Genomic DNA, 12943 nt, shown 5'->3' on the forward strand with positions numbered 1-12943 from the left:
CCTGACCTAGTATAAGAACTTGCGCTCAAGTCTAAGGCTGTTTTAGTCAGGGACACAGGATTTCAGACACCTCTCTCGTCAGTGTTTGCTATTGGCCGGTTTAGGCTCCTCCTTCCCTCCCCCAACCTGGAGCTGGCTCTTATGTGTCCTGTTCCTAAATATCTGATTCACCCCATTCACTATATCAGAAATTCATGCCATACTCTTCTCTGCATAGCATCGAACGGCTGACCCCAAACAAACCCTGAACACATTTCCACTCCACACACACCTAAATCCAGCAATTAGGCAGAGCAAAGGTGTGTATCCTTGCACCCTCCCCCATGCCCTGCAGCCAGGAGCTTTTGTGGATTGGAGTCTTAACCTAAATCTTTACAGGATCAAGAGCATTAGGCATTAGAATGAATCACCAGGATCTTCCTTTGATTATTTTTTTCCAAGCCAAACCTGCTCTCACTGAGGTTAATAGGAGTTTTGCCAGCAACCTTAATTGGATCAGTCAAGTCCCTGAAGTGTAAGCTACCAGACACCTTTACCCATTATAAACACTCCTGTTTATCAAAAAGTTCATTGCTTGGGTTTGGATTCCAGACAAAGATCTGCCCAGCCTCAGCTGTCCACATAAGGGATGCATCTTTCTCAAACTACTGGCCTCTTCACCGAATCAGTCATGTTGCTGAACAAAACCAGACCTTGGAGCCCAGTATGAAACCCCCTCATATAGCTGGACACTTCAAGATCAGCCAAGCAGGTCTGTGCATACACACCATCCCCAGTGACTGTCTTGGAGCACTAGAGACTGATGAACTCATTGTGCTGTTCCTTCCAAGACCGATGGGAGCATACAGCTGCTGGAACCAGGCTTCCAGTCATTGCTGGAGCAAAGGCAGCTGCTGAGACAGAAAGCTACAATCCTTGGGAGTGGGAATCTCCAGCTTCAGCCACTTTATAAAGACTTTTTTATTAAAAAAAAAAAAATGGTGTGGAATTTACAGACCCCATGATTCTGCTGTCCCCCATTGACTCCTGGCAGCATGTGGAGCTGGAAAGTTGGAGGTGGAGGGTGCACTGATATACTTTGGCCTGTTCTAATTCTAGTCTCCCTCAAGGCATCCTCAGGAAGCTTCTGGGATGTCCCAAAGACTGGACACACCAGTCGCTAGGTCAGGTGGACCCAAAGTGGCTACTTTACTCCTATAATAGGCTAAAGTTCCAAGAAGGAACAAGAGTCAGAGTTAGGCCAAAACTCTGCCTCTTGTATCATGCCACTGCATCTTTGGGCTTGTGTGATTTCACCCTTTTCCCCGTTCTCAGGGGATGCATGATAGTTTGGTGTTAGTATCCTATTAAGGTGGGATTGGTGGGTCTGCATTTTCTTCTTTCCAACAGGAATTTCTACCAGCTCCTCCAAAGAGGCTGCTCCCCTGCTCCCCGCACACATTGCCACACTGATTGCCCAATATTTCTTCACCACCTGTTATTTGCTGCGTTCAACATGTCCCATTCTGACCCATTCTACCACCACTATAGCTGGTGTCTCTTTGTCCAGATAGTGACACTAGTACAGGCCTAGATTTCATAGATTTCATAGACATAGATTTCATAGACATTAGGGCTGGAAGGGACCTCGGAAGATCATCGAGTCCAGCCCCCTGCCCAAAGGGCAGGAAGTCAGCTGGGGTTATAGGATCCCAGCAAGATAAGCATCCAGTTTGCTCTTGAAGGTGTTCAATGTAGGCGCTTGAACCACCTCCAGTGGCAGGCTGTTCCAGACCTTGGGGGCTCGGACAGTAAAGAAATTCTTCCTTATGTCCAGCCTGAAACGGTCTTGTAGTAGTTTATGACCATTCGACCTAGCTGTCATCCCTTGGGGCGCTCTGGTGAACAAACGTTCCCCCAGATACTGGTGGTCACCCCTGATAAACTTATAGGTGGCCATCAAATCACCCCTGAGCCTGCGCTTTTCCAGGCTAAAGAGCCCCAGGGCTCTCAGCCTGTCATCATAGGGTCTGCTTCCCTGACCTCTGATCATGTGCGTGGCTCTTCTCTGGACTCTCTCAAGCTTCTCCACATCCTTTTTGAATTGTGGAGCCCAAAACTGGACGCAGTACTCCAGCTTCGGCCTCACTAAGGCCGAGTACAAGGGGAGAATGACGTCCCGGGATTTGCTTGAGAAGCATCTATGGGTGCAAGCCAGCGTTTTGGTCGCTTTACTAGCCGCGGCATCGCACTGCAGGCTCATGTTCATCTTGTGGTCAATGATGACCCCCAAGTCTCTTTCTTCCTTAGTGCTAGCCAACATAGCAGTGCCAAGTCTATAAGGATGCTGCGGGTTTTTCTTCCCAAGGTGGAGAACCTTGCATTTATCGGCATTGAACACCATCAGATTCTCGTCCACCCACTTGCTGAGCCTGTCCAGGTCAGCCTGGATCACCTGCCTGTCTTCTGGTGTGGATGCTTTGCCCCAAAGTTTGGTGTCATTGGCGAACTTGGCCACTCCGCTTCTGACTCCAGTGTCCACATCATTAATGAAGATGTTGAACAGTATGGGTCCAAGGACAGAGCCTTGGGGGACCCCACTGGTCACAGGACACCATGATGAGTGACTTCCATCAATTACTACCCTCTGGGTCCTACCACGGAGCCAATTTTCCAGCCAGTGAATCGTGGAGGACCTAAGGCGACAATTGGCCAGTTTCTCCAAGAGGTGATCATGGGAAACCAAATCGAAGGCTTTTTTGAAGTCAAGATATATGACATCAATCTCTTCTCCCTTGTCCAGGTGATAGGTCACCTGGTCATAGAAGGAAATGAGATTGGTCAAGCAAGACCTACCCGCAACAAACCCGTGCTGGCTATCCCTCAGGATGTTGGCATCGGCCAGTCCATTAAGGATGGCCTCTTTAATAAACTTTTCTAAGATCTTCCCCGGGATAGAAGTCAGGCTGATGGGCCTATAGTTAGCCGGATCCACTTTCCTCCCTTTCTTGAAGATTGGCACCACATTGGCCAAGAGTTTTCAAAGATCCGTGCTAGAGGCTGGGCTAAGATGCTCTCCAGCTCCTTGAGTACCTTGGGGTGAAGATTGTCAGGGCCGGCTGACTTGAAGGTATCCAGCTTCTCAAGATGTTCCTTCACGAAGTCAGCATTAATGGAGGGCAGGGGATCACCCTCACCTGGACTTCCCTGTCCCGTAGTGGGCATGGGCGTCCCATGGGAATGATGAAAGACTGACGCAAAGTACCTATTTAATAGGTTGGCTTTTTCCTGGGCGTCAGTTGTCAGTTGCCCCATCTGGTTCAGCAGGGGTCCAATGTTGCCCCTGCTTTTCCTCCGGCTCCCCACATATCTGAAAAAGGACTTTTTATTGTCCTTGATGCTCAAAGCTAGTTGGAGTTCAGTCGCAGCCTTGGCTTTCCTGGTCTGCTCCCTACAGGACCGGACCAGTGCAGAATAATCCTCCTTGGAGGTGACTCCCATCCTCCATCCTTTGTAGGCCTTTCTTTTTAGCCTCAGGAGGTCTGCTAGGTCCCTGGAGAGCCAGGGGGGCTGCTGTGCCCTCTTGCTGCCTTTCCTCCGAGATGGAATAGACTTAGCTTGTGCATTGAGGATTGCTGCCTTGAGGAGCAACCACTCTTCTTCAACTCCCCTCTCCCTGTGGTCATGGCCCCTTAGGGCCTCACTGACAAGCCTCCTGAGCTTGTCAAAGTCGGCTTTCCTGAAGCCAAGGACTTCCGTGTTGCTGACTGACTTGTCAGCTTTTCGGCAGATGGTGAAGGTGATCAGCTCGTGGTCACTGTCACCCAGCTTCCCATCGATCACTAGGTCGCTGACTAGGTCATCCCCAGTAGCCAGTACCAGATCGAACAGCGCTTTGCCTTTCATTGGCCCATAGACTTCTTGAGTCAGGTAGAGGTCATCCACGCACGAGAGGAAGCTTTGCGACCGCTCAGATTTTGCTGAGCGATCCTCCCACAAGATGTCCAGGTAATTGAAGTCACCCATGACAACCATGGTCCTGGAGCATGCTGCCTCAGCCAGTTCCTGGGCAAACTCCTGGTCAAGCTCAGGACTTTGGGTGGGAGGTCTGTAGTAGACTCCCACCATTGTGTCCCCTGTGCTGTGTTCCCCACGGATTTTAACCCAGAGGGTCTCCAGTCGTCCACCCTGGTCGCCAATATCGGCTTGCAGGGACGTGTAGCTTTCCTTAACATAGAGAGCTACACCCCCGCCCCTTTTCTCTACACGATCCCTCCTGTACAGGGTATAGCCATCTATACCCATGGTCCAGTCATGGGTGGAGTCCCACCAGGTCTCCGTTATCCCTATGACATCATAATTATTTGCATTGAGCAGGAGGATGAGCTCCTCCTGCTTATTTCCCAGGCTCCTGGCATTAGTGTACAGGCAGGCAAGTGCCCCCTGGGGGGCTCCTTCCTTGCCCACAGATTTTACCAGGGCTGGGGCAGGGGTGGTCTCCCTTAAGTGCCTTGAACTGCTGGCTTTGCAAGGATTGCTCAACGGGCCAGCAGTGGCGGTAGTCCCCCCGTTCCCCAGCGGGCTTAGTTTAAAGCCAGGTGGAGCAGGTCAGCCAGTCTGGCTAAGAAGAGCCTCCTCCCTAGGGGAGAGAGATGGAGGCCATCTCTTCCCAGTAGCTCGCTGCCTCTCTCGCCAAAGAGCAGGCTGTGGTCATGAAAGCCAAAGCCTTCCCGACGACACCAGTGCCGCAGTCTTTGGTTGACAATGTGGATCCTCTTCTCCGTCCTCAGCCTATAGCCTGAGATTGGGAGGATTGACGAGAACACCACCTGTGCCCCCAGACCCTTTAGCCCTGCTCCCAAATCGCTGTAGCACTTCATGACCCGGCTGGGAGTGCTCTGAGCTGTGTCATTGGTGGCCACATGAATAAGGAGCATGGGATAGTGGTCTGTGGGTTGGAGGAGCTTTGGGATCCTCTCCACAATGTCCCGGATGCAGGCCCCCGGGAAGCAGCAGACTTCCCAGGCTAAGGGGTCGGGGTGGCAGATTGGCCCCTCCGTCCCCCTCAGGAGGGAGTCTCCCACAACAAACACCTTATGTTTTGTCTTGAGGAGAGCGGGGGCGGGAGCTGCAGTTGGGCCCATGTTGCCTGTGGGAGCCGGCAACTCAGCAGGCTCTGCTGGAGCGGCAAGAGGTGCGTACCTGTTGCTCAGCTCCGACGGGGCAGGGGCCTTGGTGCAGCGGGCCTTAGGGCCCTTGACCACCGTGGTCCATGCCCCTGGCTGGACAGAGCGGGAGGTCCCGGAGTCCTCCTTTGGCCTGGAGGGAGACTGTGGTCTACCCTCTGCCTCCCGGGGGAGAAGGGCCTGGCAGTAGGAGTCTATCTCCTGCTCTCAGTCCCTGATGGCATGCAGTCTCTGGACTGTGGCCTGGAGCTCCTCCAGCTGGCGTGCCAGAGACCCCAAAAGGGAGCAGACCCTGCAAGGGGAGGTCACCATGCTCCCAGGCCCCAGAGCCTGAAAAAGGGACAGGCAGCCCCCGCAGCCGAGAACCAGGGGCTCCGTCTGCGTGGAGGCCGGAACCAAGGGCTCCGTCTGGGTGGCCGTCTCTGAGGTGCCAGAGGGGGGGCCGCGGAGCCCGAGGGGACCCTCGGGGTGCAGCATGTGCCCATCCGTGGCATGCCTCTGGTAGGATGGCCACGGCTGGGGCTGTCTACCCTGGGGGGTGCGCAGGCAGGGTCCGGGGCCCTCCTGTGCAAACTCCGCGCTAACTCACACGCCGGCAGAGAAGCGCGCCTGTTTGCACAGCCTGTTCGCATGGCTCCCTGGGGGGCTGGGCCAAGTAGGGGCCTGGGCGGGGCTTGACCATGCTCAAAAAGGCCTTTGGCTTTTGTGCCATCTAATTTCTTGGCCAAAATCAGTAGCCCATCGACAATGCAACTCAGGATGAACTGTCCACTAGGAGGTTGAAGAGTGTGTTTATCACCAGTCTTCTCATTCTGGTACAGGATATCACACTTCAGTGTCATGAACCTCTATAGTTGCTTGTGGCAAGCTATTGGATATGCCTCAATATGAGGGATCACAAACCCATCTTCAGGGGACCCCCAGAACCTCAAGTGTCTCCACATCGTGCTTTCACTTGCCCCAAGCAAGGAACAGACTGAGGTTGCCCTGGGATGGCTCCTTACCACAGCAGGTCTCAGCTCTACTGCCCTTATATCAGACCCTGAAGCTGCGGTGAGGGATTCTCTGCCAGCTCCAACTGACCACCCTATTTTTGGGTTGAAATTAAATTATAGGTCCCCCTTTCCATGGAAAGGGCAGCCTGGACTGTCCCTCCCTTAGAAATTTCCCTTTCCACAGGCAATCCATGTGGAGACAAACAACACAGAAGAAAAGAGTTGGGCAACCAAAACAGACCATACATTTGGAGACAGAACAGCAAAACAACCACCGATTCTTATCTTCTCGTCTGTCACCCCAAGCCTCCCATGAGCGTCCTTGCCAGGGTTCTTGGAGACCAGCCTCCCACTGACTCCACCAATCCTGGCAACTGGCGTCATTGAACCCCCAAAGCCCGAAATTCCAAGACACTGATTCTATCCTTGCTAGTCAGTCCCCTGCCTGAACAACAAGCATACTTATAAAGAGATACATAGGCAATAGAATACAATCTGTAGAGTAATAACAGTAACATAGATATATGCAGTACAAAGGTTCTCTAATGAGATCACATATGCCAAATCAGTAAAGTAAAGCAAAGGAAAACTTTCATGACACTGCAAACCCCCCCAAAACATAGTGGAGTTCATGACACCAGGGTTTTGGGCTCACTCTGCAACTTCCCTACCAGCTTCTCACTCTGGGTGCTAATACCTGATCCGTGGAGAAGACCCAGGGGCTGTGGTTCAGGGCAGGTCCAGGCTGGGAGCCTCTCATTTATCACCATTCTTCTGCAACAACCTTTTAATAAAGAATACTAGATCTACTGCACATCACTTGATAATAGTCCCTTAAAGCTGAATAGGGAGTGATGAATGTCAACTGGTGATCACACTTAGTATTTAAAAGAAAGATTGGAATTCTGTCCATGATAACCTGCCTCCCTTACCCACTAAAATGAGTGTACAAATTGACAATTAATCATTCCTGATTCTTAAAGATACACTTCGCATTTCAAAAAACTGTCAGTGCAAATCAGAGTGAATGCAATCAGGTGTGAGTTTAAATTACACATTAAAATGTGCATTTCCATTAAGGATTTAATAGTCGCTCTGTGTTTATTAAATCACAAATTGTTATTAGAAATAATAGTCTGTACTAACTATCACACAAATTGACCTATATTTATGTGAACAGAACAGAGTATACAATAGTGAAGATGAAGCTATTAACTAAGAAATTAACTACTGGAAATGAAAGTGGCCTTTATTTGCTAACAGTTTTTTCATTTCTAAATGGGAAAGAGGAACTGAGGGGAGAATGATAGATATCCAAATAATGTGAAAGGTCTGGAAAAAGTGAATAAGGAGCTGTGTCTCATAATTTTACCAGGCACCTCCAGTTCTTATATTTTCAGGGAGCATGTTCAAAATAAAGTACTTATTGAAACAGCACAACAGTAACTTGTAAAACTCTGCCACAGGATGTGGTGGAGGCCAATAGTACAAACTGGTTCATAAAAGTAAGAAAAAATTTATGAAAGACAAGGCCATCAGGTGAAGAAATCAGGGATGTAATCCCAAACTCAGGACATCCCCAAACCTATGAGTGTTGGTGTCTAGGACAGTACGTCACGGAATTGATTGCTCTACATGTGCCCTGTTCCTTACACATTTCCTCTAAGGCATTCCCTATTTGGTGTCCTTGGAGACAGGTACTGGACTAGAATTACCTGAATTAGACTGAACTAGCATGGCATGTTTGTTAATCATTTCAGAAAGGCATAAATGACATATGCTTAGGTTTGAGTTTGTGAGTAATCCCCATCCCTGTTCATCAAAGCATTTACAAAAGTGAGGGCCAGATCCTTGGAGGCATGTAGGTAATTATCTCTCTCTTTAGGGTATTTGTAGACGGCACTTTTAAGCAGGTTTAAAGCAGGTTAAATGCCTTTTGTGCTTCTTTAATGGCATCACTGTTTGCACATTCGGCGGCATATTGCGCGTTAATTCCAGCCGCTGTAGTACATTTGGCAGTGTAATGCACCTTAAATGACTTTGGGGAGCTGCAATGTAAAACACCTCTGAGGAGTTTTAGTTTCCTACCCTATAGCCATAGAGGGAAGCACCGGGCTCTGTATGGCTCAGGGGCTCTGCAGGCAGACCATGCAGGCAGCTCAGTAGCAGCCTGGGAAGGCAGTCTCCACAGAAGGGGGAAAAAAAAAGCAGCGGGCTTGATCTTTTTTTTTTCCCCCCAGAGCCTGCCTGCCTGCCTCAGCTTTGTGGGGTCCCTCTGCGGCTGCAGTGCCCCCCAGGACTGCCTGCAGGTGGGTGCCACGGGAGGGGGGCGGGGAGGGCCGCCGCTGCCATGGAGAGAAACACCACACCCCTCTCCCCCCCTTTGCAGCTCAGGGGCCACTTTGCCCACCAGCAGCTCGCTGTCCTCCCCCCCCACTGCTGGAGAGGCAGGTAAGGATCAGGCTCCGACACGGGTGTATACAACACAGGGGTTTACTTCACCCTAAATTGAAGCGATGGTTTTAAAAAACCACCACTTCAATTTAGGGAGAATTAAATCCCTGTGTCGTGTACAAACCCCTTTAGACATGAGTTAGGTTCTCAGAAACCCTGCTCAGCTGCCACTTGAGCCTGTAAGCACTTACAGGATACTGCAATATCATGTAAGATTTCTGAGCTATCTTTAAATGAGCTAGCTTGGGTACCAGAGGTGCTTTGGTTAGGGGCAGACAGTACTTGTGAAATGTTGCACTCTTCAGTAAATTCTCTGACCTTATTCCACTGACAGCCCACATTGCTACAGCTCACATAACAACAAATGTTTTCAAGAATATGAATATAATTATCCAAATCTTTCTTTTTTTAAATCTCACTATTTGACTGCCACCTCCTTCTCCAGTGGACTCCTCATGGGGACAGGCTATGCATAAAGGTTCTCCTTTTATGTGAGGCAAGTTTTCCTGACATGATGCTAGGTGTCGTTTATTGTTAGTGAGATAATAAAAGGTTCAGGCACACTGGATGTGATAGGCAATGATTTCCATGGCATAACTGTAAATAGATAAAGGAGTAATCATTCAAGCTTGCTCCATTTGGGGAGCAAAACTGTAAGGAGAGCCATACCAGCTGCTCTCAATGAGCACAGTATAAGAAGCAATTCACTCAGAAAGATGTATTAGTTCCTGTAAACTCTAATATAAACCCCAGAACAAACTCTTTGTCATACATTTTTTGTAGCCAATGCAAAAAGAGCGAGATTAGGTTCATGTAATTAAACTGTCAATCAGACTTCCAGCTACTGTATTTTGTACGATTTGTAGCCTATTGATCAAATAAGTGGGAATGCCCATAAACAGAGCATTACAATAATTGAGTGTTTAATTTAAAGTGTTATTCCCAAACTTCTATTTATGGTGGGCAATAAAGTTCTCTGTTGGAAGCAAAATCAATTGCTGAGCAATGAGGCCTGAGAGAGTAAAAAACAGAAAGGTTAGGGTATGAAAACAATAAACACAGTGTATTGACTGTCAACCCAGACTCACTCACACACTGCCTGACGTTTGACAATGACAGCCCTAGTAGCCAAAATAGGACTTTTGAATAGAAAGGAAACTATAATATTTTTTGCATCTCTAGTATTGATGGACATTTTGTCTTGTTAACTGTAAGCACATTAACACTATGCATTCCAAATGCAGACTCATGCGTAGAATGAATATTAGGTTGCCGGAAATAAAAGAACTGGATTACAAATGAATTCTTAGACACTCCACAATGCTCAAACCTTCATTTCTCATTGAATCTAGCGTTCAAATAAAGGCCGTGATCTGCAAAGGCATCCCCTCAAATATGTGGTCTCCCACTGTAGCCATTGCAACCATGTGCAGCAGACTCCAGAATATAAACTAGCAAATCTCAACACACTAGCAAGTCACATGTGAAAAGCCTAGAAGCTTCAACCCAGGAGATATTTCTCCATGTCACAGAATCCTTCCAGTTTAGCAATAGCTAAAAAACAGCCACCCTGCTCAAAAAGATGCGAGACTGAAGTAGCAGGAATACTGCTGCGCAGGATCAAAACATGAGTGGTGCCATCTTCAGTGAAACTCCCCATTTGTCACTCAAAGTTGTAGCTAGGAGTGAATCATAGCAAACAAACTGCATTATGCTGATTGATGAACTTCTGTTAATCACATGTTGTCACAAACTGGGAGTTCATAAGGTGTCATGGATGTTTTCTTGAATGTCTTTTACTGTTATGACATATGTAATCTCTACATATAGGTAATAGTGAGCTGTATGTAACCTTATCACCTTTATGCATCTATGTATTATAGTATTTGTTATCAAATGTATTTCTTTTATGTTATAATAAATCCAGGATTGTACAATAGGATCACAGCTTTCAAGTGACAATGAGTTTCTTTAGCAACTAAGAGGGACTTAAAACCTAAATGGCTCCCTTTCCTTTTTTGTGCCTTTGTGACAATGTATTTAGCAGAATTTGCAGATTTCATTGGAATCTGATAGGCCGCCATGCCATGAGTACTTCTGCTATGGCCTTGAACTTGTGGCTGAAGATTCAAGTGCTTAGAACAAGGGTTTGTTGACTTATCACCCTTATATCTGTATGGTAATGGTCATGAACTCAGCCCTTACAGTCAGTGGTAGATTTACATTTTAAAAGAAAGGGACCACACCTTGCGGGGAGGGCAGGAATTTATATGCATAATATTGCCCTCCTTACTTCACCAAGAATCCAAGAGGTGATGTATGTAAATAGCCAGGAAAACAGCTGTACTTAAGCCTGCCTCCAGAGGTTTTTTTTTCTTTAGTCTCCCTACGTGCAAGGGAGGCTGTAGTCTCTCAGCATGAATAAAAAGTAGGCTGTGTAAAACAAGTTAATGGGAGAAATTGCAGGAAGGACTGATGATGAGGTCAAAGGGAAAAGCTGCCAGGGACTGAATCTTTGGACTGGAGGTGCAAGGCAAGAACAGGTTATTTTTCTGATATCTTTTTTGTTTATGTATTTTCATATCTTCATCTGTATTTTAGTATATGGTTATTGGTTTCTTTTTGATTTATTGTGATTACAAGCAAACACAGTTGCAGGAGGATTCTCTGACTAGTGAACATACAATTTATCCAGGGATCCCACTTTTGTTTACAAGTTGAGTGAGTTTTGCTGCTCATGAAAAATGGGAACAAAATTCATAGCAGAGTTTATGAACAGCTTCTCTGAGATATTTAAACATTATGCTAAATAAAACATTTAGATTAAGATCAAAAGCTTTGTTGACAGTGTTTCTCATTAGTTAATCCTACTGTTTTAGCAAACCTGTAATGCTGTGAACGGGACAAATTTACCAGTCAAAGTATCCTCCTGCACACTCTATAGCAGGGGTGGGCAAAATACGGCCCATGGCCCAGATGTGGCCTTCCACAACTTTCTTTCCAGCCTGTGGCCCCCCTAAACATTTTAGAAAATTAATTTTTATGTGCCTCTGACTGCCTGTCAAAGATGACAGATGCCGGAGCAGCAGGACCCAGGGGGAGCCAGTGGCAGGACCCAGCAGCTGAGCAGCAAGGCCTGCCCCACTCCACCCCACCCCCAGCCCTCCACTTGTCCTCCCATCCCCAGCCCCCAACCAGAAGGCTCTGCAGCTTCTGGTCTGGCAACCCTCGCCCTCGCCCTCCTGTTCCCTTCCCTCCCTCTGTCCAAGTGGAAAGGCAGATAAGATCAGATGTTGGGGGGAGGGGGTAAACCACTGTGAACTGTGTGGTGCTTTCTGTCCTGGGCTGGAACCAGAGTGGGAAGCAGCAGTGGCTCAGAGAGTGGTGTGGGGGTGCAAAAAGCAGTGGTGGTGGGGGGAGCTGTGGGAGCAGCTGCAACACAGTGAGAAGTGGGGGGAGGAGCAAGGGCTGCAGAAAATGGCAGCAGTGTGGGGAGCAGTGAGGGTTGAGGGGAACAGCGGGGGAGAGGTGGGGGGTGCTGCGGAAAGCCGCAGCGGCATAGGGTGTGGCCAGGGGAGCAACGGGAGCCGCAGAAAGTGGCGGCAGCTGGGGGAACGGCTATGGTGGCAGGCAGGTGTGCAGTAGGGAAAGCAGGAAAGTGGCAGGGGAGTGGCAGTGGTGGGTGGGAACACAGAGCTTGTGCTGGTACCCTGGGTCCAGCAGGGACCCAGGGTAGGTTGGCAGGAGTGCAGAGCCTAGGCACAGGGTCTGTCTGGCTGCATCATATGAGGCTCACGCACAGTGTAGGAGAGCATTACGAGATGGAGCCGGCAGCCCAGCTTCGTCTCTCTCTTTCTTTCCCACCCCACCCACCATAACGCACCCCCCACACACACACCCCACCTCCTGTCTGAAGGGACAAGCTGTCTTGAAGTTCCCCAGCAGTTGGAAGTAAACAGTGCTCTCTCTATTCCTGTGAGCATATGCAGTGGCTTCAGTGAAAGCCCTCTGAAGGCATAAGTGAATGTCAAACATAGACCGTTGGGTTTCCTGAGCAAAGGTAGGATTTATCCCTCTTAAAACTGCTGCTGGGTCTGGCACAGCCTGCAACCCTGCCACTTGTGGTATTATTCACATGCTGGCCCCACATGCTTCTGCAATGGAGCCTCATGGGTGGAGCCTGGCAGCTGCAAAATAGATACAGCAAGCTTTAGATTGATTTTTTCCTCCTTTTAACAGGCACGTTTGGCTCCCAGCTTGTCTTCTTGGCTGCTTCCTTGTCTGGCTGCAGCCTTTTGTGCTCTGGGAGATGTGGTTTATAGTATCTGA

Source organism: Alligator mississippiensis, chromosome 1 (assembly GCF_030867095.1).
Source record: "Alligator mississippiensis isolate rAllMis1 chromosome 1, rAllMis1, whole genome shotgun sequence".
NCBI lineage: Eukaryota > Metazoa > Chordata > Crocodylia > Alligatoridae > Alligator > Alligator mississippiensis.